This window comes from Lemur catta, chromosome 10 (assembly GCF_020740605.2).
Source record: "Lemur catta isolate mLemCat1 chromosome 10, mLemCat1.pri, whole genome shotgun sequence".
NCBI classification, from domain to species: domain Eukaryota; kingdom Metazoa; phylum Chordata; class Mammalia; order Primates; family Lemuridae; genus Lemur; species Lemur catta.
In genome coordinates, this window is record NC_059137.1 from 81537371 (window position 1) to 81556268 (window position 18898).

General features: G+C 39.2%; 1 protein-coding gene across 1 annotated transcript in view; it reads right to left on the reverse strand.

Annotated features, from left to right (window-relative positions):
* Nucleotides 1-18632, reverse strand: part of LOC123646463 (aminopeptidase O (putative)) — a 349846-nt gene extending 331214 nt beyond the window's left edge. The window contains exon 1 of the mRNA XM_045563458.1: nucleotides 18485-18632. The gene's annotated coding sequence lies outside the window, so the exon portion shown is untranslated. The remainder of the gene's footprint in view (nucleotides 1-18484) is intronic.
* Nucleotides 18633-18898: the final 266 nt, after the last annotated feature.

Genomic DNA, 18898 nt, shown 5'->3' on the forward strand with positions numbered 1-18898 from the left:
AAAGAAATTTTTTTTGAGCTCAGGAGTCCGAGACCAGCCTGAGCAAGAGTGAGACCCCATCTCTACTAAAAAAAAAAAAAAATAGAAAGAAATTAGCTGGACAACTAAAAATATATAGAAAAAAAAAATTAGCCGGGCATGGTGGCACCTGCCTATAGTCCCAGCTACTCGGGAGGCTGAGGCAGTAGGATTGCTTGAGCCCAGGAGTTTGAGGTTGCTGTGAGCTAGGCTGACGCCACGGCACTCTAGCCCCAGCAACAGAGTAAGACTCTGTCTCAAAAAAAAAAAAAAAGAATTTTTTTAAAAAAGGCCCTGATGAATTTCCATGGTTTAAAGAAAAAATTGCAAATTCCTTGGCATTCAAAGCTCTCACCAACCTATTTTTTCAACCTTATCCTATGAGACTGATCTCTTTTTACCTGAATTTACCAGGCTCATTTCCAGCCATCATCATACTCCCTCCCCTGCCTCAGCAAAGGAACACTTCCCGTCTCTCTCCCTCCCTCCTCACCTCTCCAACCCTCCCCTCTCTTCCTTTAAGCACAGATCAGTTCTATCCTCTCCACTGAACTTTCCTCAACAGCTCTAATAACAGCTGACACTTACTGAATACTTACTAAGTGCCAGGCTTAGTTCTGAGCTCTTTCTATATCAATATATCAACTCATTTAGTCTTCACAAAAACTCTATGACATGGGTACTACACTATTATTAAACTCATTTTACAAGTGAGGGAACTAAAACAAAGGGATTACATAAACTTGCTCAAGGTTACACAGCTGATAATTGATGAAGCCAGATGTGAACCCAGCAGCCTTCTTAACCATTGCCCTCTTAATTGCTTCTAGGATACTCTCATCTCTGCTTTCTCTAAACTCCCACTACTCTGTACTGATCTTTCTGGCATATGATCCTTGTGTCCTACACAGTTGGCCACTGTTTGACGTGTGCAGGCCTTATCTACTAAGCTAGACTGTAAACAACAGGGGTGCAGAAAGCCACTTTACCATTCTTTCTACCACTCAATAAGAAAATACTCCCAAAAGAATCACTTCTGTGATAAGCATAGTTCTGCTGGAAGGGGTATGCATTAATCATGGTTTTCATTTTCTATATTTTACGATGCTTTGACATCTTGGGGCCTTACTAATCCTGGAGAGACTGCTCCTCCCATGGCTAGCTAATTCCAAGACACAGTAAAGAATACGCCTATGAGCACGCCTTTCACAGGCAAACCAACCAATCCACAGTCCACACCTCCAACCACCTTCTTATCTAACTCTCATGCACCAAACCAATATTTCCCTGCCCTAAATTACCCCAGAGCCAGGTCTCATGCAATTAGGGACCACCCCTATAGCCCAGAGCCCTCGAACATTATTCAAACTAGCCAATCCTAAATCTGCTTAGCCTGCCCTACCTTGCCTTTCCCACAGAAACCCCAATAAAGCTCCTGCCCATGCTTTCCCCTTGCTCTTTCTGCCTGCGAACTGATCCAGGTGCATCCTCACGTGGCCTTGTGTAGCGTGGTGTGCCCCCTCCTTTTGGGAACTGTAAGTAATACACTACTCTTTCATAGGCAGCTTGTCTCTGTGTCTGTCATCTTACCATATCTGATTAAAAGAGATCTGAGGTATCATCCTTGGCAATGCAAACAACACATTCAAGATGGGGAGGATTCTTGTGGCTCTTTCTTGACTTCGTCAATCTCCACTGGTAGTAGAAAGAAATATTTTCGGGTGGGGGTGTGGGGAGCGGCAGGTACAGGTACAATCCATTGAATACAAGAAGTTGAGTGAGCTTCCCATTTAGCATAATGAAGATAGACACCCAACTTGGCTTCCAGTTACAATTTTAGCAGTTACTATCTTAGCACTGAATTGGTAACTATAAAACAACTGTCAAAACTCCAAATCTTTAACTACCCTATATTTGTTAGCCCTTTTCTATTTTTCCAGAAGGATTAGCAGTAAAAATCCTAATCCCAAAAGGGTTTGAAAACAACCATCAGGATAACAAGGAAAGGTGAAAGCTAAGGAGAGTGTGGCCGACCCATAGCCAGTCTTGGGAAAACAGAATTCCGGGAGATGGGCGGGTGGAGACAACTCTGAGAGAGAAAACCAAGATAAGCCCCTGCAACCTGCCTCCAGAAAGAAAGTGCGAAGAACCTGACCTGGATTTAAGAAGCAGTCTCAGTCATGAGTGGCCCGAGGGGTTTCCGGGCACGCTCTCTCCTAGACAGAGCTAACCAGGCATGGATAAATGCTTAACAGACACTTTTTGAATGGACACTTCAATCATGTAAAACTGAAGGTGGTTTTATGATATTCATGCGGACGTACTATAGTTCATTTTGTCATATCATTAATTTAAAATATTTTTTCTTGTCCTTTTCTAATCTCCCTTGAGAAAAAATGTACTGCTTTTCTCCTATAGCACAGGTGGTGTGATTTTTCACAGCGCTCTGATGTTCCAGTGTTCATATGGAATATCTACACATTCACCCATGCACCTCTGAAATAATGTCAGAGAACTCCCACCACACAAATGCTCCACATTTCACAGACTCAGGGAACAAGGCAGGGAGAGATCCACACAATGGATATCCAGGAGAATCAATCCCAAAACTTCCTTCGAATGTGTGGTCCTGATCAGGCAACACGAATCTAGCCTGCCTTAGGGAAAGCAGGTGGACCAGAGTCCGTCTGGGAATTCAGAATTCCTCTGGACTATTCAGAAATCTTTGAGAAGGCACTTAACCTTTATATACTAGTATTAACAACAATTAGCACCTGCATTTAACATCACTGCGTGCTTGCTATGAGATAGGCAAGGCACATAAGTACATTTTGGCATTTAATCCTCACTACCCAATGGGGTAAGTACAGTCATCTTCATTTCACAGATAAGTAAATCGAGGCCCAGAGAAGTTAAGATACTTCCCTAAATTCACACAGCTATTAGATGGTAAAGTTGAGATTTACATTCATATGATCTGACCCCGGACTCTTAGCACACTCCACTCCACTGCCTGAAGCCCATGGAAGCCTAGATTAAAATGGCCATTTAAAGCACAGAGAAGTATATTACAGCCTAAAGCCATAAGCTGAAGCAGACAGGCAATACTGAAACAGGTCAAGAACTATCCCTATTTCTCCACACGAACATGGATAGCCACCATCATCAGCGTCTTTCCCACCATCCCCCCAGTGTCTTAAACACCACCACATCCTGCCGATTATTGACAAAGCAAATTATAGTATTATATACTACGTTTTTAAGGACTGATTAAATCTTAAACATTAAACCAAATGGAAGGCATATTTTAATCCTGATCTAATAAAACTGAACTATATAAAATTGTAATATCAAAATATCAAATAGCACTTTACACATTTACATTGTTAAAGCTAAAAATCATGTATTAATGATAATGTAATAAGGTAACATTCCATATATCCTGAATAGGCGAAATACAATCCAGAAACCATTCTTACCATCAGTCACTGGACTAGATATTCTAGGAATTGAAAGATGGTAGAAAGGTACATAGGAATAAAAAATTAAAAAACAAACCCATGTTTTAGGCCTACTTATAATCAAGCAGAAGTAGCAGGCTTGTCAATATATACTTCTTTCACTAAAATTTCTTCCCACCACTCTCCAGAGGAAGAATAAGATTTCTACAGACAAACTCTGAATGGCTAGGAGGGCTGTCATGACGTTGCCAGTCTTCTCTTCAACAACTGAACAACCTCCGGTCTCACATGACAGTTTCCAAAAGCTTAATAATCCTAGTCACATGCTAGTTCAACCATTTCCCCCACTGCAGAATGGTCGGCCCAGGTTTTGAGTACCATGGCTGAGATAAGGAAATGGAAAAACCATTATTCCACGAAGTGTTTTGCACCCACAGGCCCAAGATAAATACTGTTGAACACTTTTGTGGATATAATTCAATTAATGTAGACTTTAAAAATAAAAAGAATTGGCTTAATATTTAAAGATGAAAGCTTTATCAGACCACCCAGTCATTTTTGTTATGCTAGGATAAAAATTAACAAAACATTTTAAACTCTATTAGAACTAATATAATTTATTATTGTCTATAAATATTCACATACTAGAAACAGGACCTAGATTAATAGAGCTGGATCACAGGGTTTAATAGGGTAAAAATGAAGAGATTGGAAAATAAAATTAAAATATAGACAAAAATATCAGCCTTTCAGTAAGAGTTCCTCTTCCAGAAATGTTGAATACTATTTTTAACAGAAACTATTTTTGAAATTCAGTCTTTAAAGAAGTAATGTGAAAATATTTTCTTTTTTAATAACAAATGATCTGCTATGGAAGAAAAGTAGCTGCTCCAGCTCTTAGAAAAGCGTATTTTACTAGCACAAAGAAATTATAGATACAAACTCCTCAAACCCATGATCAGAAGGGACTCTAAATCCAATTCGCACTTACTACATGAATCCCCTCTAAAATACCCCTATAGAGTCATCCAACAACTATTTGAAAAAACCCAGATATAGTTAATACTACGTAAAAACACACACACACACACATACACAAAAAACAACCTAAATGCCCATCAACTGATGAATGGATAAACATAATGTGGTATATCCATACAAAGGATAAAATACTACTCAGCCATAAAAAGAAATGAAGTACTGACACATGCTACAATACGGACGAACCCTGAAAACACTGTGCTAAGTGAAAGAAGGAAGACACAGAAAGCCACATATTGCATGATTCCATTTACATGAAATGTCCACAGTAGGCAAATCCACAGGGACAGAAAGTATTAAAGATTGGTAGTTGCCAGGGAATGGGGGGCGGGGGAAAAGGGGAGGTTTCTGCTAATGGGTACAGGGATTCCTTCTGGGGTGATGAAAATACCCTAAAATTAGACAGTGGTGATGGTTGTGCAATTCTGTGAATATACTAAAAACCACTGAATTATACTCTTTTAAAGGGTGGATTTTGTGGTATGTGAATTATGTCTCAATAAAGCTGTTACTTGAAAAGGAGGAAAATAAAGAACAGCAAACCATTTAAACAAAGTTTTACAGCAGTTTTCTCACAAGTGTCCTACCGAAGATAGAAAATCTTACTTAATTTGGAACAAAATATTCAGTAAGAGCATATAAATGATATTAGCAAGGATTATTACAAGCTTAGTGTTTTAAAAGGACCAGTTAAAATAGATTTTTCTGGAATGGAATTGCTTTAACGGGGAATTTGCAGTTACAGACCCATGCTATGCCAACTACACATCTCCTTCCAACATGACACAGCACTTCAACTTTATAGTTTACTTTATCATTTTTAAGACTATTTATAAAATTGTTAGCCATGAGTATCTGTTCAAAGCAGTACTTCCCAAGCTTTGGTCATGTACGTACCACCTTCATTCAGTACTTTTGCCTTCCCCATGCCATCTGTGTTACTGTTTATTAAATATATTTCTAAAATCCACTTAACCATTGACGCACGTTTTTTTTTCTTAACCTCATCTTAGGCAATAATATCCATAAAATCATGAGTTTGATGTCCTAACATATTTTTCCTATGAAATATTAAAATAAATACAAAAGAATTAAATTCAAAAGATGCTTATCCCTGTACCACTTTCAATCATTGCACATACAACTTGAGAAACACTGGTTTAAAAAAAAAAAAAACAGTTTAGCCCAGTAACATACGACTTTAAAAAGTGACAGGAAAATTAGAATGTTCAGAAAACTACTTTTCAGGAGAAATTTAGGACGATTCTATTCCTTAAAGTGAGACGCACGTTCAGAGGGAACAGCAGAGCCGGCACCTGACCAAGACAAAGTACTTGAGAACAGTATCACAGGCTCTGCAGAGGAAAATGGAGGGAGTCGGCTTCCATGAGGGCAGCAGCTGAAAGAACAAGGATGTTCTTGGGTATGGTGTGGTACAGTCCAGGTGCTGCCATGCTCTGAATGACAAACAGAGCTGAACATGGCAGAAGGCCGACTGTCTGATGGCAGTGCTCTCCATGGACTCTGCTCCCTTCCTGCCGACGCCAGTCAAGAAAGAGTGCAGAGAAGCCTACTCCTAAAGTAGTGACTCTAGAGCACAGAGAGAGCCTGGGCATCTATTCCTCCCATCTAAAGGAAATATGGGTTCAATTTCTTCTTGAAATATTAGTGTGGAGGGTGGCTTGCCACAGTTTCCTAAGACCTTAGCCCCATTCCTGACTGGGGATGTCATTCTCCCAAAAAACACACTGAAGGCACTGGAATATTTAATCATCCTTTTTTTTTTCTTTACTCCCTTTTCCCATTGCAAAGAGGAAACAACTGCCTCTGTTGGTAGCTATCCACCCCCGAAGGTGAAACAAGAACATGCCACTGTCTTTATTCTCACCCATTTCAAGTAGAATCCTGGCATAAAGGTACTAACTACAAACTTTCTCCAAAGAGAACAGAAAAAAAAAGGGGGGGGGGAGGAAATGCTTCCTGCCCCATTCTTGTTTATTAATCATTTTTCTGGAAGATAAATATAATTTTATTTTGACAATTCTATGCAAGAAAAAAAATTAGGCCAGGTTTGGTAGGTCATACCTGTAATCCCAGCACTTTGGGAGGCCGAGGTGGGAGGATTGCTTGAGGGCAGGAGTCTAGGACCAACCTGGGCAATACAGCCAGTCTCCAACTCTACAAAAAAAATTTTTTTAAATTAGCTGGGTACGGTGGCACGTGCTTATAATCCTAGCTATTTAGGAGGACGAGGCCGGAGGACTGCTTGAGCCTAGGTGTTGGAGGTTACTGTGAGCTATTATCATACCACTGTACTCCAGCCTGGATAACAGAGCAAGAAAAATATTATAAGTCATTTTAGATGAATGCACTTCTCCCTTGACAGTGACCTTCAGGTACTAGCCTTTGCAAATTGACATAACATTTTCTTACCACTCTTGATCAGCATTCTAGGCTTCTAGCACATGGCTTGGAGTCTGTGGGAAAGGGCATACTTCCCGAGTATTTTCTCCAGTTGTTCTTTTCCTGTGTGAAGCTTTAATATGTAGCCCCATAACCATAAAGTTAGGCTTCCTAAAGATTATTCACAAAATATTATAGAACTACAAATTTTTAAGTCTGATTCATTTGTGTTATAATATTTCACTGTCACAGCAGTTTTTGGGGCATTTTTAACCCAGGAAAACTACCCATGATTTCCCAGATAATTTTATCCCCAACATCTCCGTGCAATTTTCCAGTGAATATTAAATAATTAGGTAGCTTCATTACTAGCAATTAAGATTCATATCTGCAAATATTCTCAGAAATTCATGAAAACATGTATATCTTAGAATTTCCCAAGATAAAATTATAATCAGATAAATCACCACTCTCCTTGTAAATTTAGTACAGTGTTTCACCAAAGTGTGCTTGTTAAAAGTGCAGATTCCTGGACACTATGTCATATCTACTATTAATAAATCAGAATCTCCAGGGATAGTGGCCAATAATCCATTCTAAATAAGACATCTAGATGATTTTTACGTACCTAGTGCTACTGAACCAACTCTTGCCACCACAAAGCCATGAGAACAAAAATTTCACAGGCCATTGCATATATAAAGTATTTTTTAAAATCAGGGAATAAATCTTTAAAATGAAAAAGGAGACAAGAGGAAAAGCTCACTTCCATTATAATCTGGTAGAATTTAGGTTCCAGGGTGAATTATAGCCATGAACAGGGGGTATTCCCCACCTACAAAAACAATGTTACACCTTACTAGTGTCTAGAGTGAAGCAGTCTTTTCCGTCCTTCAACCTGAAACACAGCATGCCCTATTAAAGGCATATAAAGATTAAAGTATATTCAACATGTAATGAAGTTTCACTCATTCTTTCTCAACGTTGACTTTGCCACTACCATTAGTTGAATTGGCTGAGCCAACGGTTCTCAAATTTGATGGTGCACTTAGAATTGCCTGGAGATCTTGTTAAAATACAGGCTGCTAGTCTCTAAGAATTTGCAGTTCTAACAAGTTCCAGCTGATATTGATATTGCTAGTCCACAGACCAGACTTTGACAACCACTGGCTTAATCTAACTCTGGTCTCCTCCCAACCTACACCATTTAGGATTCACTATAGAGTTCAATGATGTTAAAAAAAAAAAAATAGCTACTTCTAGCAAATGCTCTAACCACTTGCTACAGGGCTTCTTGTGTGGGACTCTTGCTGCTCAGTCTATTAGGGAAGTCCTCATCATTCAAAACTTGTAGTGTGGGTGATAAGCATGTCCTTTCTTGGCAACTCAAGGGATAAACACCCTTCCTATTCCTCCCCTAACTCTTGGCCTCTGACTGACCCTACAGCTCCCACTTCCTATCCTACGCTGATGGTCTTTTTGTTCTTCTCTGTAGGAAACTATACTTCCTACAACAGGATAGTTATAGGAAGGTCAGGAGGTCCTTCTGTTCCTGTCTTAGGGAACCACACTTCCTTTAGCCAGAAAGCAACCCAGGGACCGATCTGGTGATCACCTCACAGGGATACAGCTGTACAGGCAAACTCAGCAAGGAGTACTGCATCTAGGGGCAAAATTGGGTCATAAACTCAAAGATTCTCTAGAAATATCAGAAGCATTCAGATATCAATGTTTACATTCCAGTTCTTCATGGGAATAAACACATAATACAGATTTCCCCCATTCAGAGATAGATCCAGAATTTACACACTGCAAGCAGATGCCCGTTCTCTCTAAATGGCTTTTGAATCCATCTTACCAAGGTTTAAATTACACTCCCAGCATCAGGTTCTACGTGGTGAATTGAACATATATTCAGTTCATCCCTCCTAAGACAAGAGATTTCAACAAATTCCTGGCAATTGAAAAAACGCTTGGGAGCAAGGTAAGAAAATACATTTTATATAGCTTAAGTATCTTTAGAAGACCTTTAGGAGCTCAATCATCTTTGAAATTTGAACATATAACGAACACTTAATTTGGGGAACATGTTAAAATTAATTAGGAGATTATAAATTTAAAGTTAAATAGTTTATTTTCTTTTCTTTTAGATTCCATGATACATTTGCTTAAGAAAGAAGTGTAAACCTGGAGAACTACACCAATACAGAAGGAGCCTAAGGACATTTTTAAAGTGTTGGCCTTAAGCTGGTTAAATGCTGCAAATACTATGCAATGTTATAATTTGCCATGTAGTGTAAAAAACATGACTTTTTTTAATCACTGTAAGAAAATGACTAAACACAACATATACAGTAACCATGGTATTTCTAGAACCTGAAATACCCTCTTTATTAGAAAAGATGTTAAGCCATGATCCAAATGAAAAAGATTTGTTATGAACAATAGTTGAAGTCCTTGGGCACCATTTGCTCAAATGTGACCACTGAAGGATCTTAGATTTGGCCAGGATTGCAGACAGCACTCAGACTGTTCCATGTTGTCTGCCACTAGAGAGCAACTGCTGGGATGTAATGCTGCTGCTTTTTAAAGCACAACTTCTTTGACAAAACGTTGTCTTCTGGCATGCTTTTGGGTCTATATTCTGTATTCAGTGCATATGTCTGTTTTCAATGCTCTGCAGAGAACAACCCATTTCTCCTTTGAGATGTTAGATCCTAAATACCAAAACAAATCAGGTCCATAAGAAATACTGGTCATCACTCTTTATTGAGTTAATAATCTTTTTCTTAGAAATCACCATATTTAAATATAGAAATAAGGTCATAAAATATAATTGTTAATCACCAAGAGAGGATTTACCACCTATCATAGAAAATTCTTTGACAGAAGCTACTGTTTATACTACATCAAATAGATCAGCTTCCATGAAAAATAATTTGTATGAGAATCAAGTTAAAATGTCAAGGCTTTTAATGACACTTACTTATTTCCTATTTTATAGTGATAACACTAATAATATAATAACAAAACCTAGATTAGCTTGTACCTGTGGATAAAATAGTTTTTTGGTTTTTGTTTTTAATGCTTTGTATAAGAGGTGGGAGTTAGTACTCATTCTTTCTGGATAAATAATGCAGATTAAGCTCATTAAGACAAAATAAAAAACAAGTTCACTGGAAGCATGGATTTATCAAACATAGAGAAGATAATTAAAAGGCATATTCTATAAGTTGCTTATGTCCTCTTTACAGAGTCCACTGTAATAAGTTCTCAATTTACACTGTATATACATATATGTTAAAAACAAATATGAAACAATAAAGAGCAGAAAAGAACAAAATAGGGGATAAAAGGCAGGGAAAAAGAAGAAAACTTCTAAGAGTTGTAAGATTTAAGGATATGTTGACATTTCTCCTGCCAGAGAGAGCAGACTTTATAATCAGATGCCCAAATGCAAAAGAAATGTTCAGAAATTAGGTCACACAGCACAGAAACCAGGAGTTGTTGGGGCCCTAGCAAAAGGATCACAAAATCAGATCAAGAGAGTACTGAAAAACAAAAAAGAACTACTCACCTAAAAAGTGGTATAAAAAACAAGTTTGGGCCGGGCGCGGTGGCTCACGCCTGTAATCCTAGCACTCTGGGAGGCTGAGGCGGGTGGGTGCATCGCTTGAGCTCAGGAGTTTGAAACCAGCCTGAGCAAGAGCGAGACCCCGTCTCTACTAAAAATAGAAAAACTAGCCGGGCGTCATGGTACCCACCTGTAGTCCCAGCTACTCGGGAGGCTGAGGCAGAGGATCGCTTGAGCCCACGAGTTTGAGGTTGCTGTGAGCTAGGCTGATGCCACGGCACTCTAGCCTGGGCAACAGAGTGGGGAGTGGGGGTGGGAAGAGTTGAGAAGCACTTAATGGATGGAAACAAACTCCAGAAAGCCTCAGTCCTGGTCTCATTTTAGACACTCTTACGCTGTCCCATGGCTGCTTTTCCAACTTGCTCCCTAACTACAGGCAGGTAAAGTTATATCTCCATATCCTCTCTCTAGAAATGACCTACTCAGCTGCAACGACCTTCACACCTTCACCCCACTCGGCAAACTGATGGTCCTCTTTTTTTTTTGAACATTACAAAGATACATGTTTTACATAGCATATAAATTTCTCAGTATACATCAAATAAAACAGTATAATTATATTAAACAACTAGTAAGAACTACAACCACATAGATCCAACTATAACCTGGTTCTTCATAACCACTGTGATTATTACTACACAATTCTGAGAAAAACCTATGGCAAAAACTGAGATTGAAAACTAGTTTTTGAAATGTTTGAGTTATGTCTCTTATTTAGGAAATTATTTATATATTTTTTACTGCCTTTTAAAACAATTTTATTTTTAGAAAAAATGTTTCTCACTCTGTACAGAGAGAGAAAGGGAGATCCTACATTTTGTCATTTGGTACATAATCTCAATGAAAAAATAGAGGTTTATTCCCACATAGCAGGTGGGAGTTAAAAAATTAAAAACATAAATTTTCATTAGAATTATTCAACAATGGAGGTCAGACTGAACAATGGTCACTAAGCCTACAAGTGGAAATAAAAATTGCTGTTATGAAATAAAAGCCCTGGCTGTTGTTTTTCTCTCTCAAGGAAATTTATAATGATCTTTGATACTAATCTGCTATGAAATATATAACAGAAAGAAGACCAATGGTCCATTGTTGACATTTTCATTATTTGGAACAGCTCCACCTCTGAAATATTTAATTTCAAGTCTAATCTAGAGCATGACCTCCTAGTCTTCTTACTCTCTCTCTTGCCTACTTGCCTACTCTGCCAATTATTTCATTAAGACTTCAGTCCCTTAGCTTTTCCATTTTCTCCAATCCATCTGCTCCCTCTGTCTTAGGACAGTGGTTCTCAATATTCTGATTATCACACTGGAGGGGGCTGCTACTGGTATCTAGTATGGAGAGGCTAGTGATGCTGCTGAATATCCTACAACACTGGTCCTCAACTTTTTTGGCACCAGGGACCGGTTTCATGGAAGACAATTTTTCTATGGACCAAGGGGCAGGAGGGATGACAAGTGATGGGGAGCGACTAAATACAAATGAAGCTTCGCTCACTCGCTCACTCACTCGCTCACCCCCTGCTCTGTAGCCTGGTTCCTAACAGGCCACAGACTGGTACTGGTCCACAGCCCGGGGATTGGGGACTGCAGTCCTACAATGCACAGGACAGCACCCCCCCCACACACACACACACAGAGAATTACAGATGTTTCCGAAGTTGAGAATCCCTGAAGTATGGCCTTCTTTAGGTAACACTGTCCATTTCTTCAATTACTCTTGGAGCATTTTAACCTCAGTTCTCTTGCCCTTTCATCCTTCTGATACAACTGTTCTGTAAAACCAAACCCTCAGTCCACTGAATCATCCAACTTCTTTACTTCGAAACATGGCCTACTGAGCTCAACAAAAGCTAAATAAATAAATAGCACAACCACAAGAACAGCTGACTCTACATATTCTTAGATTCCAACTTTGGTGGAACCCTCAACATTCCCAGGCAGGCAGCCCTTCAAATCAACACTTAGTATCAGCAAATTTACCTGCTTCACTTGAGAAGTTTTGCTACCATCATATATTTCTTCCCCATCCTACAAACTCATTTACATCTATCCCCATCTCTCCTAGGAGAGCAGAAGTGTCCCTCGTGTCCCAGCACAGCCTCCGCTCCAGGACTTTGCTTCATCAATCACATAGCCCCCTAATTCCTCTACCTCTACTTCGTCCCCTTCCTGTCCCTTTTCACCTCAGAAATAAGTGAATGCTCTCTTCTTCTTAGGGGGAAAAAAACCCACAAATGAAGGAAATCCTCCTTTAAAGCCACACCTCCCTGTAACCCTTCTCTCTTTTGTTACAGCCATATTCCTTAAAAGAACAGTCTATCCCCATTACACCATCCTCTTTCAGTCCACTATTCACAGCTCACATCCCTACTATTCCACTAAAGCTCCATGGTGGAGGCAAATGACTTCCTACTTATCAAGTTCAGTGGGTTCTTCCAACCCTTAACTTTGTACAATACAAATTACCATGCCCTCCTTAAAATTCTCTCCTCTTTTAGTATTTCTGATACCATCCTTTCCTTTATATCTTCCTTCCTCTTTAGCCCTTCCTTATCCCACTTCTTAGATGTTGGTGTGTCCTGTAGCTCTAGCTTCAATCTTTCTCACTTGACTATGCAATCCTATCTCTAGCTGCTTCAAATCCATATGTACACTTTTGATCTCTTTTAACTAAGTTTTCCTAGTGAATGACACCACCATCTACCCAGGTGCCCAAGCTAGAATCCTGGGATCATCCCAGATTTCTCACTCTCACCCACATATAATCAATGTCAAAATCCTACCAATTTAAGTATCTCTGGGATTTTGTCATATGAGTACATTCTCTCTGCAACTTTTCTAACACAGGTCATTGTCTCTCATCCAGAACATAATATTATAAGAAGAATGATAAGTACATATGAGCAAAAAACTTGGAAGCTCCTCTTATAAGTAAGGATGCTACACAAATACAATGAGGTATGATTTGAAATAACGTAGAACATTGGAACTCTTTTTTTGAAAAACGGATTCTTTTTTTTTTTTTTTTTTTTGAGACAGAGTCTCGCTTTGTTGCCCGGGCTAGAGTGAGTGCCGTGGCGTCAGCCTAGCTCACAGCAACCTCAGACTCCTCGGCTTAAGTGATCCTACTGCCTCAGCCTCCCCAGTAGCTGGGACTACAGGCATGCGCCACCATGCCCGGCTAATTTTTTCTATATAGATTTTTAGCTGTCCAAATCATTTCTTTCTATTTTTGGTAGAGACGGGGTCTCACTCTTGCTCAGGCTGGTCTCGAACTCCTGACCTCCAGCAATCCACCCGTCTCGGCCTCCCAGAGTGCTAGGATTACAGGCGTGAGCCACCGTGCCCGGCCTGAAAAACGGATTCTAATACTACATGAACATAGGAAAATCATTTAGTCATCCCAGGCTCCAGACTCCCAACTGCCCAATGAGGGGTAAAAGGGATACGTCTAAGGACCTTTTGAACCCTTAATATTCATTCTATAATTCTATTTCTACCAGACATTAGACAGTTCATACCTCCAAAAACACATTATACTGCCATAAAAATAGGCTGATATATCTCCTTTGATACCAAAATATATCAAACACAGTCTGATTTTCATCACTTTCTAAAATTAAACCCTAAATTCCAAGTGTCAAAGACATAAAATATAAGCAAAAGAAAAAGCCGAGAAAAAATTATAACAAAATTGATTATGTATATAAAAATGCTATTTCAAAATAATTTCTTCAGGAATCAAGCAATACAGAGTGATGAATTAGCAACAAAATGAGTGCACCATAAACCATTCTAACAGTCAATACCATTTTGAACAAAAAGATCTTCCTACCCATAGACCAGTAGAGTAGGAATTGTACAATACCGAAAGTCAAACACCAGCACAATACAGACACAATATGAAACCATAAAAAGTTTCAGGATCTGCTTTTCAAAGACAAGGCTGTCAGAGAAAGATAGTAAGAACTAAGCTATGAAAATACAGTCTAAATTCTATTTAACTGTTGCCAATCAAATGAGAGGCACCAATCTGTTCCCCCTTTGACAGTTTGGGTTCAGTTGCTCTTCCATTGCCTACTAAGCTCAGAAGTAATTTTCAGTTTTAAAGATAGTAGAAAAGGAGAAGGTAGAGGAAGACTGTGGCAGGCAAAACAATTTACACAGCAAAGTTGATACTGACAAAACCTAGGGATAAATGAACTCTGGAGGAAGACAGCTTGAGTGCAAATCCCAATTTCACACCTACCAGCCTCATAATTATAACTATTCACTTAAACTTTTCTATGTCTTGGTTTCATCATGTGTAGAGTAGGAACAATAATAGTACCTCCTTCATAGGTAAAGTGCTTAGAACAATGCCTGGCATATTGTAAACACTACAGAAATATTTATATTAGGTAATGTTATCATTATTATTATTTTCCTTTTTATTTTTAGACTAAATATTAGGTGAGAGGAAAAATTACACTACAATGTATGCTCAGGCTCCAGTTTAACAATGCACACCAGGCATTGTGTTCATAGTGCAAAAACAATGTTATTTCAGTTATCTCCATCCTGATCCTCCAGGAGTTCACAATCAAATCACCAAGTATTGAGTTCATACAATATGAAATGCGAAGTATAAAGAAGCATATTCAGCATGCATCCAAAGTATAGCACATAGTATACTCAGAAAACGAAATGTTATTCAGCCTTAAAAAGGAATAAAATTCTGACACTTTCTACACCATGGATAAACCTTGAAAACATTATGCTAAGTGAAATAAGCCAGTCACAAAAGGACAAATATTGTATGATTCTACCTACATGAGGTATCTGGAATAGGCAAATTCATAGAGACAAAAAGTAGACTAGAGGTTACCAGGGACTAGAGGGGAGAGGGAAATCGGAATTTATTATTTAATGGGTACAGAGTTTCTGTTTGGGATAATGAAAGAGTTCTGGAAATGGATAATGGTAATGATTACACAACATTGTGAATGTACTTAATGCCAATCAACTGTATACTTAAAATGGTTAAAACAGCAAATTTTGCTATGTATATTTTACTACAATAAAAAGAATCATTAAAAAACTACAGCATATATTTTCAACAGGAAGTTGTAACATGAGTGTCAGCCCTAATGGTATTAAAATAAAGGATGGACTACTCATTCTCAAGTGCCTTACTGTGGACACCAAAGGAGTCATCATCGACTCTTTGCTGGCCTTGGTTTAAAATACACATCTGAAAATAGGTATGTACCTTGAAAATTCGTAATGAACATTATTTCACTTTGTTGATAGTCACTTTTTGAGCTCCTTGAAGGGAGAAAGGGAGGAAAAGAGAACTGTACTGAGGAGATATGTTTATGTGTGGTCAATTCTTAATGGTGTTTTTTTTAAAGCAGTACTTATCCATATAGAACAAGGATAACTTGAGTGCAATAGTATATCTATGCAGGATACCATAAATGGATATGTAAATCAATTGTATTCAAAAATAAAGAAGATTGGTAGACCATAATTTAAACCACCGAAATAGCCCCCAAATTCAAAACAGAAATTAAAAATACATTATTTTAACAGATAATACAGTGAAATATTTGAAATCTCCACACCAAACACCCCAAGCAAAATGTGTATTGCATTAAAAAAACACAATGAAAGTATATTTAATAAATTAACATTTTCCCAGAAGATGAAGAATTACCATTAGGATAATTTTATTGTCTACTAAACTGGTAGTTACCATAGATCAAATATCATTCAAGGAACAATTTTCAAAGAACTAGAATGGAATTTTCAAAGACCTAAAGCCAAAACCAGACTAATAATATTAGCAAACACTTCTATGGCTCTTTCAATATGCCTGCCATTGTTCTAAGCTCTTTATACATATTAACTCATTTCATCCTCACAATAATCTTCTAAGTATTCTTATTATCCCCATTTTACAAATGAGGAAACTGAGGTGTGGAGGGGTCAAGGACCTTGCTTGGGCTCACTGCGCTGCTAGTAAGTGACGGTAGGATTTAAACCCTATCTGGTTTTAATCACTGTACTTTACTATTGCTTGGTGATACTGAGGAATGGGCTGCAAAAAGCACAGGCAAACTAAACAGGTAAAGAAGTTTTGGGGTCAGATGTAACAAAAGCTCTGAGGAAATGACCATGTTACAACACAGGGCAATAAATGGTGTTCATGACTGCATAAGGGAAGGTTAAAATCTATTTGGTATACTTACCATTTAAGAAGGCAAGGAATTGTTTAGCACATTTTTAAATTATAGTTTTCATTTATAAAAAGGATAAAACTATCAACTTCAAAATTACTCATTCCCTGAGGGCTCCAAACAGAGAAGTTTTACTGAGCAATCTTTTTGCCATGTATCTCATTCTCAAAGATAAGAATGGTGTGTGTGTGTGTGTGTGTGTGTGTAAGAAGATAACACATTAAGCTTTCCAGGTGTTTTAATTCCAGGAATATGAGAACTTAGTACAGTATTAAAGATATTAGAAAGTGTCAAATCACTTGGATAGATGAGTGAACAAACTCATAGAATTATGTGTAACTATTGTAAAATGTCTAGCATTTGACCATTAATACAGAGTTATTTAAAAACCAACAGAAGTACAGGCTTTGAAGCCATACACAGGCCTAGATTTAAATCTTGGCTTTGCCATTTAGTTACTATGAATGTTTAGCAAGTCAAATTCACATAACTGAGACTCATTTTCCTTCTCTGTAAATTGGGGATAATAATTCCTAACTCACAAGGATGCTGTGTGAGCTAAGGAGAAAGCATACGCAAAGTGTTGAACACAGTCTTTGGTATACAGCAAATGGTCAACAATGAGCAACTATTCCCTAAACTTATTCTTTGTCCCCCAAATATTGGAAGAGTTAAATCTTCCCAATTAGCAAGTCATTGGTAGGCTTCCCAGAATTATATGAAGTATTAATACAACATACTCTATTCAAAAATGGAACAGACTAAAAGTACAAAAAAATACAAAACCAAAAAATCAACACATCAAGGATTTCAGAATTCTGCTTCTCATCCCATATACCCTGCATCTATTCTGGTTGGTTTTGTAATAACCCATATTATTTCCCTATCAACAATATGAATTCTATTGTTACTTTTTTTACAATCTAAACATGCCTAGCGGGTTCTATGTATTATTTATTTTGAGGGCTACCTTTGAAAAGGTAATTGTCACCATTGCTCGAAAACCAGAAAGAAATCCAGGGGCAAGGAGCATTTTAATGAAATGCTGTTAAATGCTCCATGCATCTCGACAGCTGATTGGATCCCATGTGGATCATTTATTATCACAATAGATACTCACATTACCACGCCACCCCCACCAATCCCCCAAACACATGCGTTAACGAGCAAAACTCCAGACTGCCAGAGAATGAATGTTCTATAGGGACTCAAAACTCAAAACTTGGTGCTCTCAGTGTGGATCCTCAGGGGAGGGGAGTTGGGATGGGTTTCACTGCAAGTGGAAATGAACAGAATTGGAAACCGTTCTGTATACTTAAACAAGACTGGAGATGAACCTTGTGGGGCTAGGCGCGGAGAAGGAAGGGTGAGGAGGGCCTGGAGGGAAGAGAGGAAGGAAGCAGCAACTAGAGGCTGAGGAAGGGTCTGTGCCGCCGAGGAAAGGAATAGAGAGCCAGAGCCCACTGCCACCTCGACAGCTGGGCAGGTGGGATGTGGCCGCTCCGCCCGGTCCCCAAGCGGAGTTTCAGCCCCAGGAGTCTGGGAAAACTGAGGAGGGAACGGGCGCTCCCGCTGATCGAGCAAAGGTGAGAGTAGGGGTAGGCTCCCCGTCGCCTTCCGAACGGATTGCCGCTGTCCCCGCCGCCATCCGGACGCTGGAGGAGAGGAAGGCAGGGACCCAACAGAGAGCGCACAGGTTACCTGTCTCAGCAGCCTGCCCGCCGGTCTCCACTTCCGCAGACTCCGGGTTACTACGGGCTACCGGGGCACGCGCCGCGTGACATCATCCGTGCGCGCCCGGGGCCGCCGGCCGCTGGGCCCGCCCGCCTAGAAGCCCGCCCCCTCGGGAGGGGGACGGGCCGCCCGGGGAGGTCTGCGCGGGCGCGGAGCGGCCACAGGCCCAAGACGGCGTGAGCCGCTTGCTTGGTTTAGGTTGCGTGCCTCCTAATTGCGAGATCTACTGGGCACTTAAGAGAAAAAAATGTTACTGAAATACAAACGTTTCTCAGGTGAGAACCAATTTGGCAAAAAAAAAAAAAGAAAGAAAAGAAAAGAAATACAAATGTGCACTTTTTATTCCTTAGTCTGCTTCCGCCTCTGCTACATATGACTGTC